The sequence below is a fragment of the Protopterus annectens genome, chromosome 1.part0 (assembly GCF_019279795.1).
Source record: "Protopterus annectens isolate FY-2018-M chromosome 1.part0, PAN1.0, whole genome shotgun sequence".
NCBI lineage: Eukaryota > Metazoa > Chordata > Ceratodontiformes > Protopteridae > Protopterus > Protopterus annectens.
The window spans coordinates 439,195,676-439,211,016 of NC_056725.1; positions in this window are offsets into that span (position 1 = coordinate 439,195,676).

Sequence of the window (15,341 nt, forward strand, 5' to 3'; positions counted from 1 at the left end):
CAGACATAAGTAGTATGGCAGCCCCATCCAGCAGACTTGTGCATGAACTGTGAAGACAAAGAGGCATCATCTACTCCATAATTATTATGCATGACATTTGATACATGACAGTGCAAACTATAATGGGCTTGATGCAGGCAGTGTTACTTGTGGTGATATAGTGTACATCAGACATTTCCCACATAGCATGCCCACATGTATTGGTCATATGGCATAAGCCATCATCTTTTGGACAGTGTTCAGTGGTCAGTGGCAGGAGTGCTAGTTATACTGGCAGAGTTGGCAGACTTTGCATGAACTGTAAAGGAGGAGGTGTTAGGAAAAAAGTTTAGGGCTATACTGTGCATAATTCACTGCAATGTTACTAAAGCTGTATTTACTTGTTAAAGGAAATGTATTTTGGGTCCCATCATGAAATGTGTAATAGTTGCTGCTGCTGTTCTTTTTTTTCTGATGTCATCTTTTTTCTTTTTTTTTTTGATGCAAAGAATAAGTGTAGCATTTGTCCTAGGGTCTATATCAGATTATCGACATTTGAAAATGTCAAAGAACCTTTATTCGACACGAAAATGTCGAATGCTGAGTTTGTCAAACGGCCAAAACATGGATTTCTTTCCAAGGGAAAGAAATCGGTTGCCCGTTTTGTCACACCTGTACTTTCCCCGACTGTAGTGTGGTCTCGGAGTTAGAATATTTAGTTAGGGGGGGCGAAGTCCCTCACTTAAATACGTTAGTTTTTATGTTGTGTTGTCTGTTGGCCTTCCAAATTCTTTCCCTTGGAAAGAAATCAGTGTTTTAGCCATTCAAAAAACTCAGTGTTCGACATTTTCATGTCAAATAAAGGTGCTTCAAAATTTTGAAATGTCAATATTTTGATACAGACCTTTGTCCTATGAAGCACATGTGAAGTGACTTCAACATGAGTAAGTACTGTAATGCTGATTTTCAAATTTTAACTTACTTATTTTGAAGGTGTCATACCCCCCCCCCCCATACACACACAGATAGAGCTGGTGATGGTACCAGAAATGATGAGGGAATGCTAGCATGTGAGCTTGATGCTCAGATATTAGTTTCTAAAGTGAAGGATAGCTACAAATATTTCTCTAGCTATATTAGAAATCCAAGAAATAACACTCAGTATTGCTGTGTACTTTTCATTAATAGGACCCAAATCACATAAGAAATATACTAGACCGCTTGTTCTCTGCAAACAACACCAATAAAACTTATTCCAGTGCCTCTCATCTCAGAACCTTTATACCACCTTGCATCATAAAAAAAAACATGTTATTAAATACCAAAAACATTTCCTACATGGTTCCTGACAACATACGTGGTGGTCTATTAAACAGACACTTGCTGAACCTTTCCTTAAACTATTTAACCTAAACTTTGCCAAAGGCTATGTTATAAACCCCTAGTGCACTGCTATAGTAATGTCCCTCCACAAGGGAGGCCCTATCAAGGTCCCAAAAATTACAGACAATTTAGCCTTAAGAATTTGGTCTGCAAACTATGGAGTATATCATAACCAAGCTCACTAATTACAATACAAAAGGATCTCATTTGAATTGACTTCAACAATTTGACCTTTCTCAAATAGAGATAACTGATTGTTAAACCTTACTGCTTTCTATGAGAGAGAGTGTTACACGAGATGTCAATAGTGGTCATGCTGTTTATACAGCTTATTCTCATCTGACCAAAACATTCAATACCATTTACCATAACTCATGCCAAAATTGTAAGAATGCCAACATCCTTAAACATAGATCCTGACAAGGTAAGATGAACAACCAGTTGAATGAAAGACAGGAACCACATAATTTGTGTGGCAGGTGGTTCTTCAAACAGTTCTAAGGTAACATGTGGTGTCCTCCGGGGAGTCTATAAGGGTCCCCTTTTTTGGCATCTAGCTCTCTCATCTCAGGTATGATATCCAGCCCTGCAAAGTGGGTATAATTTTCAATATCCACTCATATGTTTACACTCTTCCAAAGGCGCTTACCCTAGTTAATACCAGGGGTACAGGAAATAGGCTTAAACTGAATGCTACAAAGTGTAGCATTATTTCTTTGGAAAAACATAAATTATCCACAAGATACAGTATAGAAAGTGCTCCTTTCTAACAGGGGTGTAGGCAGGATTTTCAGATTTGTACTCACATCTCCCAGACTGCTGCCCCCAAAAAGCCACACCCACATCAACACATTGCTGTTCGTGCACTTCTTTAAACTGCTGACCAAGCCACATCCTTTTCACAATGATGCTTACTAAATAAATCATTGACAACTAAATGCCAGGATGGTAATTATTTGCATGATGAAGCATCTTGAGTATTTCATTCCAAACGTGCATCTTCATGGCTCAAAAAACAAAATACCTTCACATTCAAATTCTTGCAGACTTTATTCCAGTGGAGCTGTACCCCAATCTTTCTCTCTCTCTCTCTCTCTCTCTCACACGCACGCACACACACATATACAGACACACACACACACACACACACACACACACACACACACACACACACACACACACACACACACACACACACACACACACACACACACACACACACACACAAACGCCATACCACATATGTATACCAGTTAAATTGAAATACCAAGGAATTACTCAATAGTCCCAAGTGCCAGTAAGTATCACAGAGCTCCACAAGGCAACTCTGAACTTCCACAAGCACACAGAATGTTCTCCTACTTTTCAGCATACTCATCTACTAAGACAATTCAGTATCACTGCATAATACTTACCAAATTTGTCATATAAACCTTGTTAATCATAATTACCAATGACAGAAATGCTCAGTGTTGTATGTTATTTAATATAGCAGCAGCAGCTGAGCAAAACTAGTTATTTTACTTCATTACAAATGGTAAACATAAATATACAGTATAACCTTGAATTTGTCTCAAGTGGATTTTTGTACATTGGACATTTTGTTATTTTGGCATTGCTTAAAAAAGGCACTATGGGAGAGGCAAGTGCCTTTGCCAGTATCCGAAAGCCTGTTAGAGACAAGTGAAGACTATATCTGGAAAAGCAACATGGTCTGTCAACCATGTCTTCACAGACTGATAGATACTGGAGCCCCTTGGACTGACACCAGAAGCTAAGCCAATTGTTAAAGTTGAACATTTTTTGTTTGTCTTGGAAAAGTTAAACTGCTGCTTAAGGGCTAGGATTGTACTTGCCTGTGACACATAATCTGACATCTTAATCATGGCTCTTATCATATAGTCCAGTAAAGTACAGCTCAAGTCATTCACCCCCTCATGGACTATGATGGAGTCATACCGGTACTTGTGGTTGAGTGTTCCAGTGACTTGATGGATGCTGGCACCTGAAATGCAGCTAAGCATAATCCACTCCTTATCCAGCTTGGAGAGGGGAACATATGTATGTCCCACAATGGAGTCACCTATGATCACTATATTAGATTTTGTGGCTTGACGTCTTATGGGCTTATTTGATGAGGCACTGGTGTGTGTGTTGTTAATGTGTTGTGGTTGTTTCTTGCATTGTTATGTGTGTGACTAGTTTACATTTGGGAGGCCTCTGATCTTTTCATAAGTTACTAGTGAGTACCTCTGTACATGTGAGTTTGTACATCATGTCTTTATTTAGAGTGGGATGTGTGTGTGTGTGTGTGTGTGTGTGTGTGTGTGTGTGTGTGTGTGTGTGTGTGTGTGTGTGTGTGTGTGTGTGCTGATAACCTGACAGCATTCAATTTGTCCTTATGTGAGAGTCTTGGCTCCAACTTCATAGTATAACTACATCTCACATAAACTATTTGCTTGCTTCAGGAGTAGGTGGTTGCCAGTATCCATAAGACAATTGCTACATTGCCTCAGGATGCCCATGTCTATCATGATGGCCAGAGAGGTGACAGGAAACTGCCCATCCATGATAGAAATCACTTTCTGTATGTTTTATTAGGGAAGGGAATGGATTAATTTGACAGGACTGTGGTGGCAGTGCTGAGACTACAAGAGCGACCTATACTTTGTGTAGTCTAAGGTTAAACAAAAAGGCAGTGCTGCTCAGTGGGCAACTGAGTTGCTGCTAGAGAAGCAGAGAAGCTTGGAAGGTTTTCACTGACAACCATTTAGGGAAAAAAACGAGCTTCTAGGCTTTTGCATCTGTACAGGGCACTGTTTTCCACCACTCAGCAAAGAGTAGCACAGTATAAGCAAACGCAAATAAGTTATAAGCTAACTACCAATCTGGAAAGTATACAATAAGCCTTTCACCAGCAATCCCCAACTCAGATAGGTTATATCAGCACAAGTCTGCCACAAGAGTGCAGAAAATCACCTTCTTAATGTAAAATAGCTGGTTTGGAGCCCAAGTGTAACAAGAGCCATACAAACTACCTTTAGCAGCCCCTGCAACTAACAAATACGGTGTAATATAGTGCAAAGCAGCAGCAGACAGTACAGTTTTTTGAAACTGCTGAAGTACAAACAAAGTATATACGAGAAGTTCAAAAAATGCTTAGAAACCTTTTGTCTGTTTCTCAGTTCAGATAGACCAGATAAACATCGACTGCCACTAGATGAATAATTCCAATCCTCCTAATGTAAAAGCACAGTGAAGGAGTGTCTGGAGTGAAATGCTACCACAAACAAATTTAAAAGATATGGATAAAGAAGTGTACATTAAATAGCTCGTAAAAGGATGATTAAGTATTTCACTTTGTATAAATAAACCAAGAGTATCTCAATTGTAGAGAACTTATAAAGACACTAAAAACAAGATAAGCTGATTAATAAGCCCTTCAGAAAATAAAACTACATGCAGAAATCTCAAGTGTTTCCCCAACCTAAACAGGCCAGAGGTTGTCTCCCAGTGTACTAGATGTAAAATCCACTGACTTTGGTATAAAAAGAAGTGCTTGCTAGAGTGTAGAAATGCACTACTTTACTCAACAGCTAGCTAGATAATGAAATTAGATTATGTAAATCAGTACAACAGACAATAAGAAGCAAAATGCACTTTTTAATATAAGCACAAGGAAAGGCAAATAAATAAATCAAGATATCAGCAGCAATGTAGGAAGAAAGGAGCTTATTAAGCCCAATTTACAGTAGAGGTGGGAAGCTTAAAATCACCAGGTTTAAAATGCAGATCAAGAAATGGGAGGGTGGGTGAGAAAACCTAGCAGGGAATCACCAGGAGTGTTTTAGTTTATGCAAGCTTGAAGTAATTCAGACAAAGACAAAGTCTCAGAATTTTCACAAAATTTCTTTACTTTGTTAGCGCTTTCATGCAGACACTCGAGCACTTTCCAGCTGATCCAGAAAACAATGACAAGATCTTTTTGATCTTTGATCAAAAGTTCTTTGTCTGAAAATCAATTTTATAAAATAAAAAAGAAATAATTTGAAAACGCTCGTTGGACTGCAGTTGGTACTGTTACTTTTCGTTTTATTAGTTTATCTTTGCTTGTTTGGTGTTTAAATGCTCAGAATTTCACTGTGTGTTTAGGTATCACTCAAGAGACAATTTAACCAATGAAAAAAATGTGAAGCCTAGATAATGTAAGTGTCTATCCTTCACATAGAACAAAAATAACAGGCTAAGCAGGTTTCTTAAAACAGCAAATAATTTAACTTGAGACATTGACCGAATAAAAGAATGTGAATTAATATACATTTTCTGAACTAAAAGAAGTCTGTAACTCTAATTACTATTATTATTTATTAAGTGCAAGTCACCACCTTGTCACCAGTTTTACAAGGGCCAGAGAGACCTAGAAAATGGGTCAAAATCATGGACAGTCAAGAAGTATGCTGTATGTTTTTTATGCAGCAAGCACTGATAAATTCAATATGTGCAAAGATTTTTTATTTCCTTAGGAATGTCCAGACCTCTAATATCTCTAACTTCGATCATCACTTACTCTCCCAATATTTCATGTTGTCACTTTGAAGAAATTTGTACTAACTATTCACAAACTGTTAGAAAAGTTACAAATATTTTCTGCAGAAAACTCAATTCTTTATCTAGCATTTCTAAAAATGGTTGCTCACTAAGAAACTTTGTTTCATCTTTAACCTCTCATTTTCTACAGCTATAGGGGATCTGCAAGCTGAGCATGGTATTATCTTTCACCTTCCTAAAACCACCCCACTTTTTGTACGAGTACTTTTCCCCCGTTTTGACCTTTTGTCCATTCACTAAAATATTTAGTATATTGTCATGTCTTACATTATGTTGGTAAATCCAACATGTTTAAACATGCATGCTCTTACATAAACAACACACACTTTGAACAGTGCTTAAGAATGTACTACCAACAGCTCATTTAAATTTCCCTCCAAATTCCAACAGACAGAAGCAAAACCAGGCAAACAACCACAAATGACAATGTGGGAAAGGGCAAGCAAGCAACTGTGCAGCCACAAACATGGAAATGAAGTTGCTAGGCCGCAAACATGGAAGTCTCATTCTTTTCTTTTCTAAATAGAGGGTAAAGCTGCTTAGCCATGAAAGTGGAAAATTAATTTATTTTTTCCATACAGCAAGGCAGGAGGCAGACAGTCATCATGATGCAAATGTTGGGGGTGTTCGTCCCCCTTTCCCTACAGTTCCATTGGTGTTGGTGTAAAGTCTAACAACTAAACTTTTTTCTTTTCTTTCTTTCTTTTTTTTTTCTTTTGAGAAAGTTGGAGGGCTGCTGCAGCCCAGGAGTCCAATACCATGAGCCGCCACTGCCTGTCTTATTTTATTTCTTACATTTTCGTTTTCCTGTCTTATCTTAATGCCTGCCTGATTCTACCTCCTACTACAGATAAACTGTACAGAAATGCATACACTGTGTATGCCTCCCAAAGTCCTTTTTTGCTAAACTAAACAGAAAGTTAGTAGAGGACCAGGATACTCAATTCAACAGTTTCCTTTCCTTTGATCATCAAATGATAATTGTAGTCAGGAAATTCTTCTACTTACCACAACTAATAACCAAAGGTATTTCCTCCATATGCAAAGAGCTTATCATTCATCTTTATTGACCGCTGAGCAGATTCATTACTGAGTACATTATTCAATTTAGTATGTATCTCACTTGAAATATCAACAAACTTGAAAAACCCAGAAGTTCCTAACAAAAAAAAATCTCTGGTCTAATGAAACTTAAGAACCTTAGTTATCGGGAAAGGATGGAAGCCCTGGCTGTCTGTTTTGTGTCTTACAGACTTCTGAGAGGGATCTGGGCCTTGCTTACCATGTCATCAGAGATCTGATGATCCTTGGCTTTCTGTATCTCAATAAGTCAAAATACACAGCTATTACTAGAACTAGAGATTTAAACCTCCATCAGCAGATAAACAGAACACAATAGTAAAACTCATCACCTAGTACCTTTTTTCAGGAATACACTTCCTGTGCAGATTAATCTGTGGCATCATCAGTAATATTTGTATCATTCACATGATTATATTGAGAATGCCTAGCTACACTTGTGTGGCAGGTATATCGAAGTACTCTACCACTGTAATGTATACTGTGGGACTGATCAAAAATTATAACATGCATACAGGTTAAAGTGAGGTTAACTCATTAATTGCTTTATGTCTATAAAGGAAATGATAGTGTCATTGGTTATGTCAGTGCACACACCTGTGGAAATATGGAGAAGAATCACAGACACCTGTGCCAATAATAGTAATTAAGTTATGAAAAAAGTAATTTTTTCAGCAAACTGCATGGTGTGAATTTTAATAAGTTTGTGACAGTGCATGCATGCTGTGTATGTATGTATGTATGTAGCAAATACAGAAGGACATGACACATAAACAACAGATGTATCACCTTGACCAGGATATAAACAAAGTAATGATCTGATATACTGTACATATTAACAGTTGTCTAACTTTAGCAGACATGGCAAACATGCATGCAAAATAAGATATATGCGAACATACCCATAAATCAAGGTACAAATCAAATGTAATCAGTCCCCTCACAAATGGGTTGTGTGTCTCTGAATGCCATGATGTATATCAATATGTATAGGATGTATTTATGTGTATAACACACAGATGTATAAGTAGCCCAGACAAGACTTGGGCAAAATAAAATTACATGCCAGCATTTTGCTGCTAATACATCAGCTACTGGGCACATTTAACAAATGTCAGGTTAGAATTATTTATGTACGGTGCATTTGTGTTTCTATAATCAGTGATATGATGTGTGCCCTTCCTGGTGCAAGTGGCACACTATACATGCTGACTTAAATTAGTGTATAAAAGTACAGATGTGAATGCAGTATATTGTACCTGATATTTAGGCCTCAAGTGAGCCTTGCTGAAAACATCAGTAAGACCTGTATGGCTCTGCAGTAACATACATCACATCCAAGTGAAACATTAATATGCATTACTAAGTGACCTTTTGAAGAATTATATTGCACATACACCAACTGTACAATGGCCTGTGACAAATATTGTTATCATTCACCCGTAGGTCAATGAATCCATTGCACATAAGATGGCAAAGACAACCTTACAGATGCTAATTCTATATAAGTTTGACAAAAAAGAATACATGACAAGAACTGACATTGATTACTTTGTGTTTTCTGCTAAACAGCACTCATCTACTGTATCATTATAATGGGCGTGCTCATATGTAAGTACAGGAAAGATGACAATAACATCAACTACACAACACAAAAATGCAAGGAATTATCATACACAGGAACTGGTCTGTCTAGGTTGAGAAAACTCTTGAGATTTCTGCATATAATTTTATTGGCTGGAGAGCTTACTAATCAGCTTATCTTGTTTTTAGTGCCTTTATAAATTCTGTACAGTTGTGTGGCTCTTGGCTCATTTATATAAAGTGAAGTACTTTTATTGAATAATCACACTTTTATTCGTTATTTAAGGCACACTGCTGTATCCATATCTTTATGTTTGTTTGTGGTAGCACTTCACTGTGGGCACTCTTTTACTGTGCTTTTACATTAGGCGGACTGGAATTATTCATCTAGTGGATGTAGCTGTTTACCTGGTCTTTCTGAGCTGGAAATCCAGAAAAGGGGTCTAAGTATTTTTCTTTACACGTCTCTTATATACTGTGACAGTACTTCAGCAGTTTAAAAACAACAACAAAAAACTGTACTGTTTGCTGCTGCTTTGCACTGTATTTTACTACTGCATTTGTTGCACTTTGACTGTATTTCATACCAGCTGCTGCTTTTACTAAATTTAAGAAAAAAATCTGTTTTTGCTGTTTTATTCTGTTGTTATTATTAATTCAACTGTGTTGCTTTTTACACTGTTGCTTATTTAATTTACAAAAAAAAAAAAATCCTACTTTTTTCTTTTGTTCCATTGAACTTCTGTTGGCTGTAGTATAGAGTGGATTCAGAGCAGCTGAATTCAGTTTTGTTTGTAGATTAAGCACTAAAAATCAGGACATCTTTTTTGGAGAAGCTCCCTGTACCCTCATGGCAAGAGTGTACTGTAGGACTATCTAATTGAAGGCTACTGGTTTAGGGCTCAGCTTGAGCTTTTTCATTGATTTTTTTGTATTAGGTGCTTTGCTCTTACTTGCACATAGGGCACCATCGCGAACCACCACACAGATGGGGTAACTCATGACGATTATAAACGCAAAAGCACCAGTAGAAGTATTTTCTCTTAGAAGTGGCTGCTGTCTAGAAGAGAGCTCTTGAATAGCTCTCAGCTGTTCAGTGAACCAACCAGCAGAGATAGATTAGTCACTCTAAAATTGCTCCCTGGCTGATATCCCCATCTTTTTCTTCATATCTCCTGAAATACCAGGTTCAAGCCCTGCATTATGGACTGTCAGTTTCCCTCTGTTTCTCCTGCCAGCCTGGTGGACATGTTTTTTTTTTGAAGCAGTGTAGCAACTGCCTCATGTACACTGACAACCCCTTACTCCTAAATTACACAAGTGCAATTTGCGAGAGATGCTCCTACACTAAGAATCTGGAATCACTGCTCTCTCACACCCAGAACAGCAAGACTAAATAGTTTGCCAGCTCACATACCACAACTACTATTTGTAATATGCAACCGACACATAAACCTTCATATGTAGAGGCACTCTCCAGAAACCAGCCTGAACACAAACATGCTGCACCTAACACAACACACAAAGCACCCAATACACATAAAAACACTAACACCTGTGTCTCACCAGATAAGCTCTTAAAGCAATGCACAAATATTATTTATTTATTTATTTATTTTACATTTGTTTACTGGGAAAGTCTGACTGGATATATGTCCATTTTCAGCAGATGCCTGGGGAGAAAATCTCCAAAAAGCAGAATATAAATACATTAGGAACAATAGAAACATTTAGAGATAAGTATAATATGCAGTTTTAAGTAGGGTGACAAGCATGGATAAAACATAGTATATTCCAAATGTTTTAGTTATAGGTGACTCTACGGTGAGATATACAGATGACGCACTCACCAGGTTGAACAAGGAGATAGTTATGGTTAGCTGTCTGTCTGGTGCAAGGATTCACCAGATCACACATGCACTTAAGTCTCTCAACAGCAAGTACTGTTATGACTCCATCATAGTTCATGTTGGTGTCTGCAACTTGAGATCTACCTCGCTAGACTATATAAAGACAGACATGACTGAGCTCTCTGAATATATGTCACAGGTGGGTATCCCCCTAGCTTTGAGCAGCATTTTACCCTTGCCTAGAATGATACCTCAATATAAGCAGAAAACAACTGACTTCAATAATTACCTTAGTTTCTAGTATCATTTTAAGGGGATCTAGTTCCTGTCAGTTTGGGATGATATGGTGGATAGGCCACACTGCTTTGCCAGAGATGGTCTTCACCTGGCAACTCTAGGCTTCCGGCTGCTGGCTAAGGCACTTGCCTCTCCATAATGCCTTTTATAGGCAATGTCACTGCAACAGCAAATTTCCCGATGTGAAAATATCAAACACAAAGAAACTGAGAGTCATGCTGTTAAATGCTAGGAGTTTAAATCAGAAACTGCACTCTCTGGAAACACTCCTCTGCCTAGAAGATGTTGACGTCTGTGCAGTCACAGAAAACTGGCTCAAGGCTACAGAAAGTACCCCGGCCTTACAATTCCTTCCACACTTTCAGACCGCAAATCGAAGGTGTGAGAACCAAAGGAGGTGGAGTATCTATCTTCATTATAATGAATTACACCACTTGAATGGTTAGACAAGAAAACTCTATGGATCTACTCCAAGTCCAAATTATTGTGGGTAAGACCCCCCCTTCAGGTCATTGTCAGTTACAGCTCCCCTTCCATGAACAAAGATGCCCACACAGCTTATTTAGACCTACTTGGGACAATTAAGGTGCAATCTAACACCATAGTCATGGATGACTTCAATTATGCTTCCATTAATTGGGAAACTTATATGAGCCCAAACTCACTCACACAAAAGTTCTTCAACTTTGTTAACTTAAATGCCCTGGAACAAATAATGCACCACCCCACAAGGAGCTCCAATATTCTAGACCTGGTCCTCACCAGTATGAGTGACTAATGCAATGCCTCAAGTGTAGGGCCTGCACAGGTTAAGTCTGACCAGATATCAGTCATTTTTTGAAGTACCAATAGCACCAGAACTCCCCAAAGCAGAAGTCAGGCTAAAAAACTTTACCAAAGCTAACTATACTCTCCCAAAGGAAGGTATAATCTACTTTTAAGCTCCAGTTTCCATAGATGGCATTGACGGCAATACTAAGGTATACACTGATGCCTTGTATAAAAATCTACACAAATGCTGGATAGGATTAAAGCAAGATCCTCAAGAGAAAAAAACATCCTGGTGGACATATAGCATTAATAAATTATACAATAAGCGAAAGAAGCTACTGTCTAAAAATACAAGAGAGATCCCAGAACTGGAAGAGTACCCTCCTCAGACTAAGCAAGCAAATAAGACAACTCATAAAATCTTCAAAGAGCAACTATGAGAAAAAGTTTGCAACCATACCCAAGGTTAACCATAAGGCTTTCTTCAGCTACATCTGCAACCTAAAATGTAGGACTCAGATGTGTGCTGAAGTAATTGTGGGTGGCATCACACACACTGACCCTATGGAAATTGCAAACCTGCTAGCAGACAGGTTTGGTGAAAATTTTGCGCACCCCCCATCCTCCCAAGCATACCACAAACCATGTCTTCATCATCTCCTACTCCCTGCATCTCCAAAGACCAGGTCATCAATTCTTTCTCCAAGGCTAAGAATACAGCCTCCATGGGACCAGATGCCATTCTGAGCTGCATTCTTAGAGCTAGCTTCTCCATTAGGCACTCTATTCAACCACAACCTGAGTACTGGCTTTGTCCCCACTGAATGGAAAACAGCAACTGTTATCACCCTCCACAAGGGTGGCTCAGCAACAGACCCAGGTAACTGTAGACCCCATAAGTTTAACCAGCCTCATCTGTAAGACAATGGAACAAATCATCATGGACCTTATAAATAAGGATATAGGTGACTTTCAAAACCTTGATCCATCCCAGTTTGGTTTTGTCAAGGGCAAGTCATGCCTGATAAAATTGGTAGACTTCTTCGAGAATGTGACTAGAGCCATAGATGAGGGCAAAGTCATGCACAAAGCTTATCTTGACTTTGTCAAGGCCTTCAACACTATTCCACATTCAGGCTTCATTGACAAAGTAACCCAGTTGAATATCAACCCCTATGTTGTTAGGTGGGTTGTAAACTGGCTCACAGATCAGCAACACTCAGTCAAAGTGGGAGACTTTACCTCTACCAGCCAACCTGTCACCAGTGGGGTCCCACAAGGTTCAGTGTTGGGTCCTCTTTTATTTGGCATATACTTCTCAGATGTGCAGGACAAAATGGAGAAGCTGTCGCAGTGGACGGTGCAGTGGTGCAGCGGTAGCATTGTCGCCTCACAGCAAAAGGTTTTCCGGTTCGATTCCCGGCTGGGGTGCCTTTTGTGTGGAGTCTGCATGTTCTCCCTGCGTTCGTGTAGGTTTCCTCTGGGTGCTTCGGTTTCCTCCCACGTTGCAAAGACATGCGTCTGGAGCATTTCTCCCTGGGTCTCCACTGAAAATTGACTTTGTTCCAAGTCAGACTTTCCCAGTTAACAAATGTTAAGTAAAATAAAATAAAATGTCAGTATTCTTCAAAAGGAGCTTATGCAGACCAATGATTAGTGCCAAAGCCATGGTCTTAAATGAAATGTTAAAAAATGCATTATCATTCCCTTCGGTTAAAACAATGTCCCTGATGATTATAAAATAAACAATAATACCCTAAGTACCAATTCAGTAGTGAGACACCTGGGAACAAAAGTTGACCGTAACCTCAACTTTGACCACCATGTGTCTGCTGTGTGAGGAAGGCATTTTATATCACTCACCTGATTAGCAAAGGCATTCCCTCAAGAGCAAAAGAGGTTATAAATCCCCTGTACTCATCCCTCATCAGGCCTATTATTGAATATAATGCTCTCTTTGGTATATACCATACCAGACACCTGCAGCAACTTAAGTGACCTCAGAAATTTCTAACTAAGAAAATTCAGGGTCTCCAGCACATGTCTTATATGGAAAGAATGAAGTTGCTGCCACTGTACTCAGAAGCGTAGACTAATTAGAGGAGACTAAGTGTCTGGCTTACATGGCTATCTCTGACCCAAATCTAATGGAAATGCTGCACATCTGTAAATCAAATGAGGCTAGAATCACCCATTCCAGGGACTTCAATCTAGCCTGCAAGACAAATAGGACATGCTGGAGAGACAGATACCTCTCTCAGAGGTTGCTACTTCTCTGGAATAGGATTCAAAACCATATCAAGCAGAGCACCTCCATGACCCTGTTTAAGTGCAACCTGGGCAACTAGATGGAAAATCATAAATTTCTGCTGGGTATTGTCCCAGTTTCTCTCCTGGACATAGGAAGTCCTTGCTAGAAAAACCTTGAGCATAAATAATACATCTCATCTAGTATTATATTGGGATTTAAAGGCCAGGCTTGCAAAGACCCTCGGGTGAATAGCCTAATCACATCCTATGAACCTACATATAAACCCTCATTTCTCATAAAGTCCTAGAGTGTGAACAAAGGAGTTAAGGAGAACAGACATATAAACATTTTTAATTCTAATAATATTCAGAACAGATGTTTGTTATGTTAATGTTACATGTGTCATGATTTACACATTTGTCCTAATAATTGCAGTAAAGTACTCATTATATGGACTATACAGGTACATACTTTGACTGCCTTCATATCTGGTGACTGCCCATTTATTTCAGGCAAGTTGCACTGCTTCTTATGCAGCTGTATGTGTTTGTATGGCATCAATGAGTAACGCACTCACTACATGATATAAGATGTATAGGTACCATCATCTATAGACTTCAGAAAATGCATGGAAATGCAACTAAATTTATCATATCACCTTATATGTGTATAGCAGCATTTTTTTCAAATATGCAAAGTGTACTTTATTTCTTAACACATACAACCTTGATTGTAAAAAAATGTCTTGCAGTTATTTCAGGGAAGGAATGAGCATTTTGGAACTGATTTTGAAACACATGAGGGAATAAGCATGTTAATTATGTTGGAATCACTGACTACAGAAACACTATGAAGCACGGAACTTTGTGTGCAGCATGCTTCATGACAAAATGCAATATCCCATACGGTGCACATTCAGCTCTGTAGCCTGTTCAGCATCTGATAATAACAGGCTCCTCATAGTGTTACCAGTCTGCCTTTCCATAGTGCAGTGAGGTTAAGCATAGCCACATGAGGAGCAGCAGACTATAGTAGCCAAAGGCAAGCACTTATCAGTTTTTGGTACAAGACATGAATTGCCATTTACTGTTATTATTGCTATGCAGTACCAGGTATCACATAAATACTGAGGACTAACAATGATGATACAGAAGGGGGGATTGGGATACAGGGATAGGGACATAGAAAGAGTTTTGTGTATGGGACATTTCTGGCCATCTTTGTTGTATGTTACTAGTTTGTTATCATAACTATTCTGTCATGATCTGCACAATATTTTTTTCCAATAGGGATTAAACAGATTAAGACAGAAACAGGAATTTAGGTGTGTTAATAAAATAAGTAGCCAACAGTTGCACACAAATAGTTATATAAAACCCATTCAGTAAGATTTTGACATACTTCTAGATTTGAACCTTGACACTATGCACAAAGCAGTCAACAGACCTGAGAATTACCTCAGCAGACAACATAGGAACTTGTACTTCACACACTTAAAATCAGACAACTGAAGCAAAGGAAAATGCATGCATTAGCCT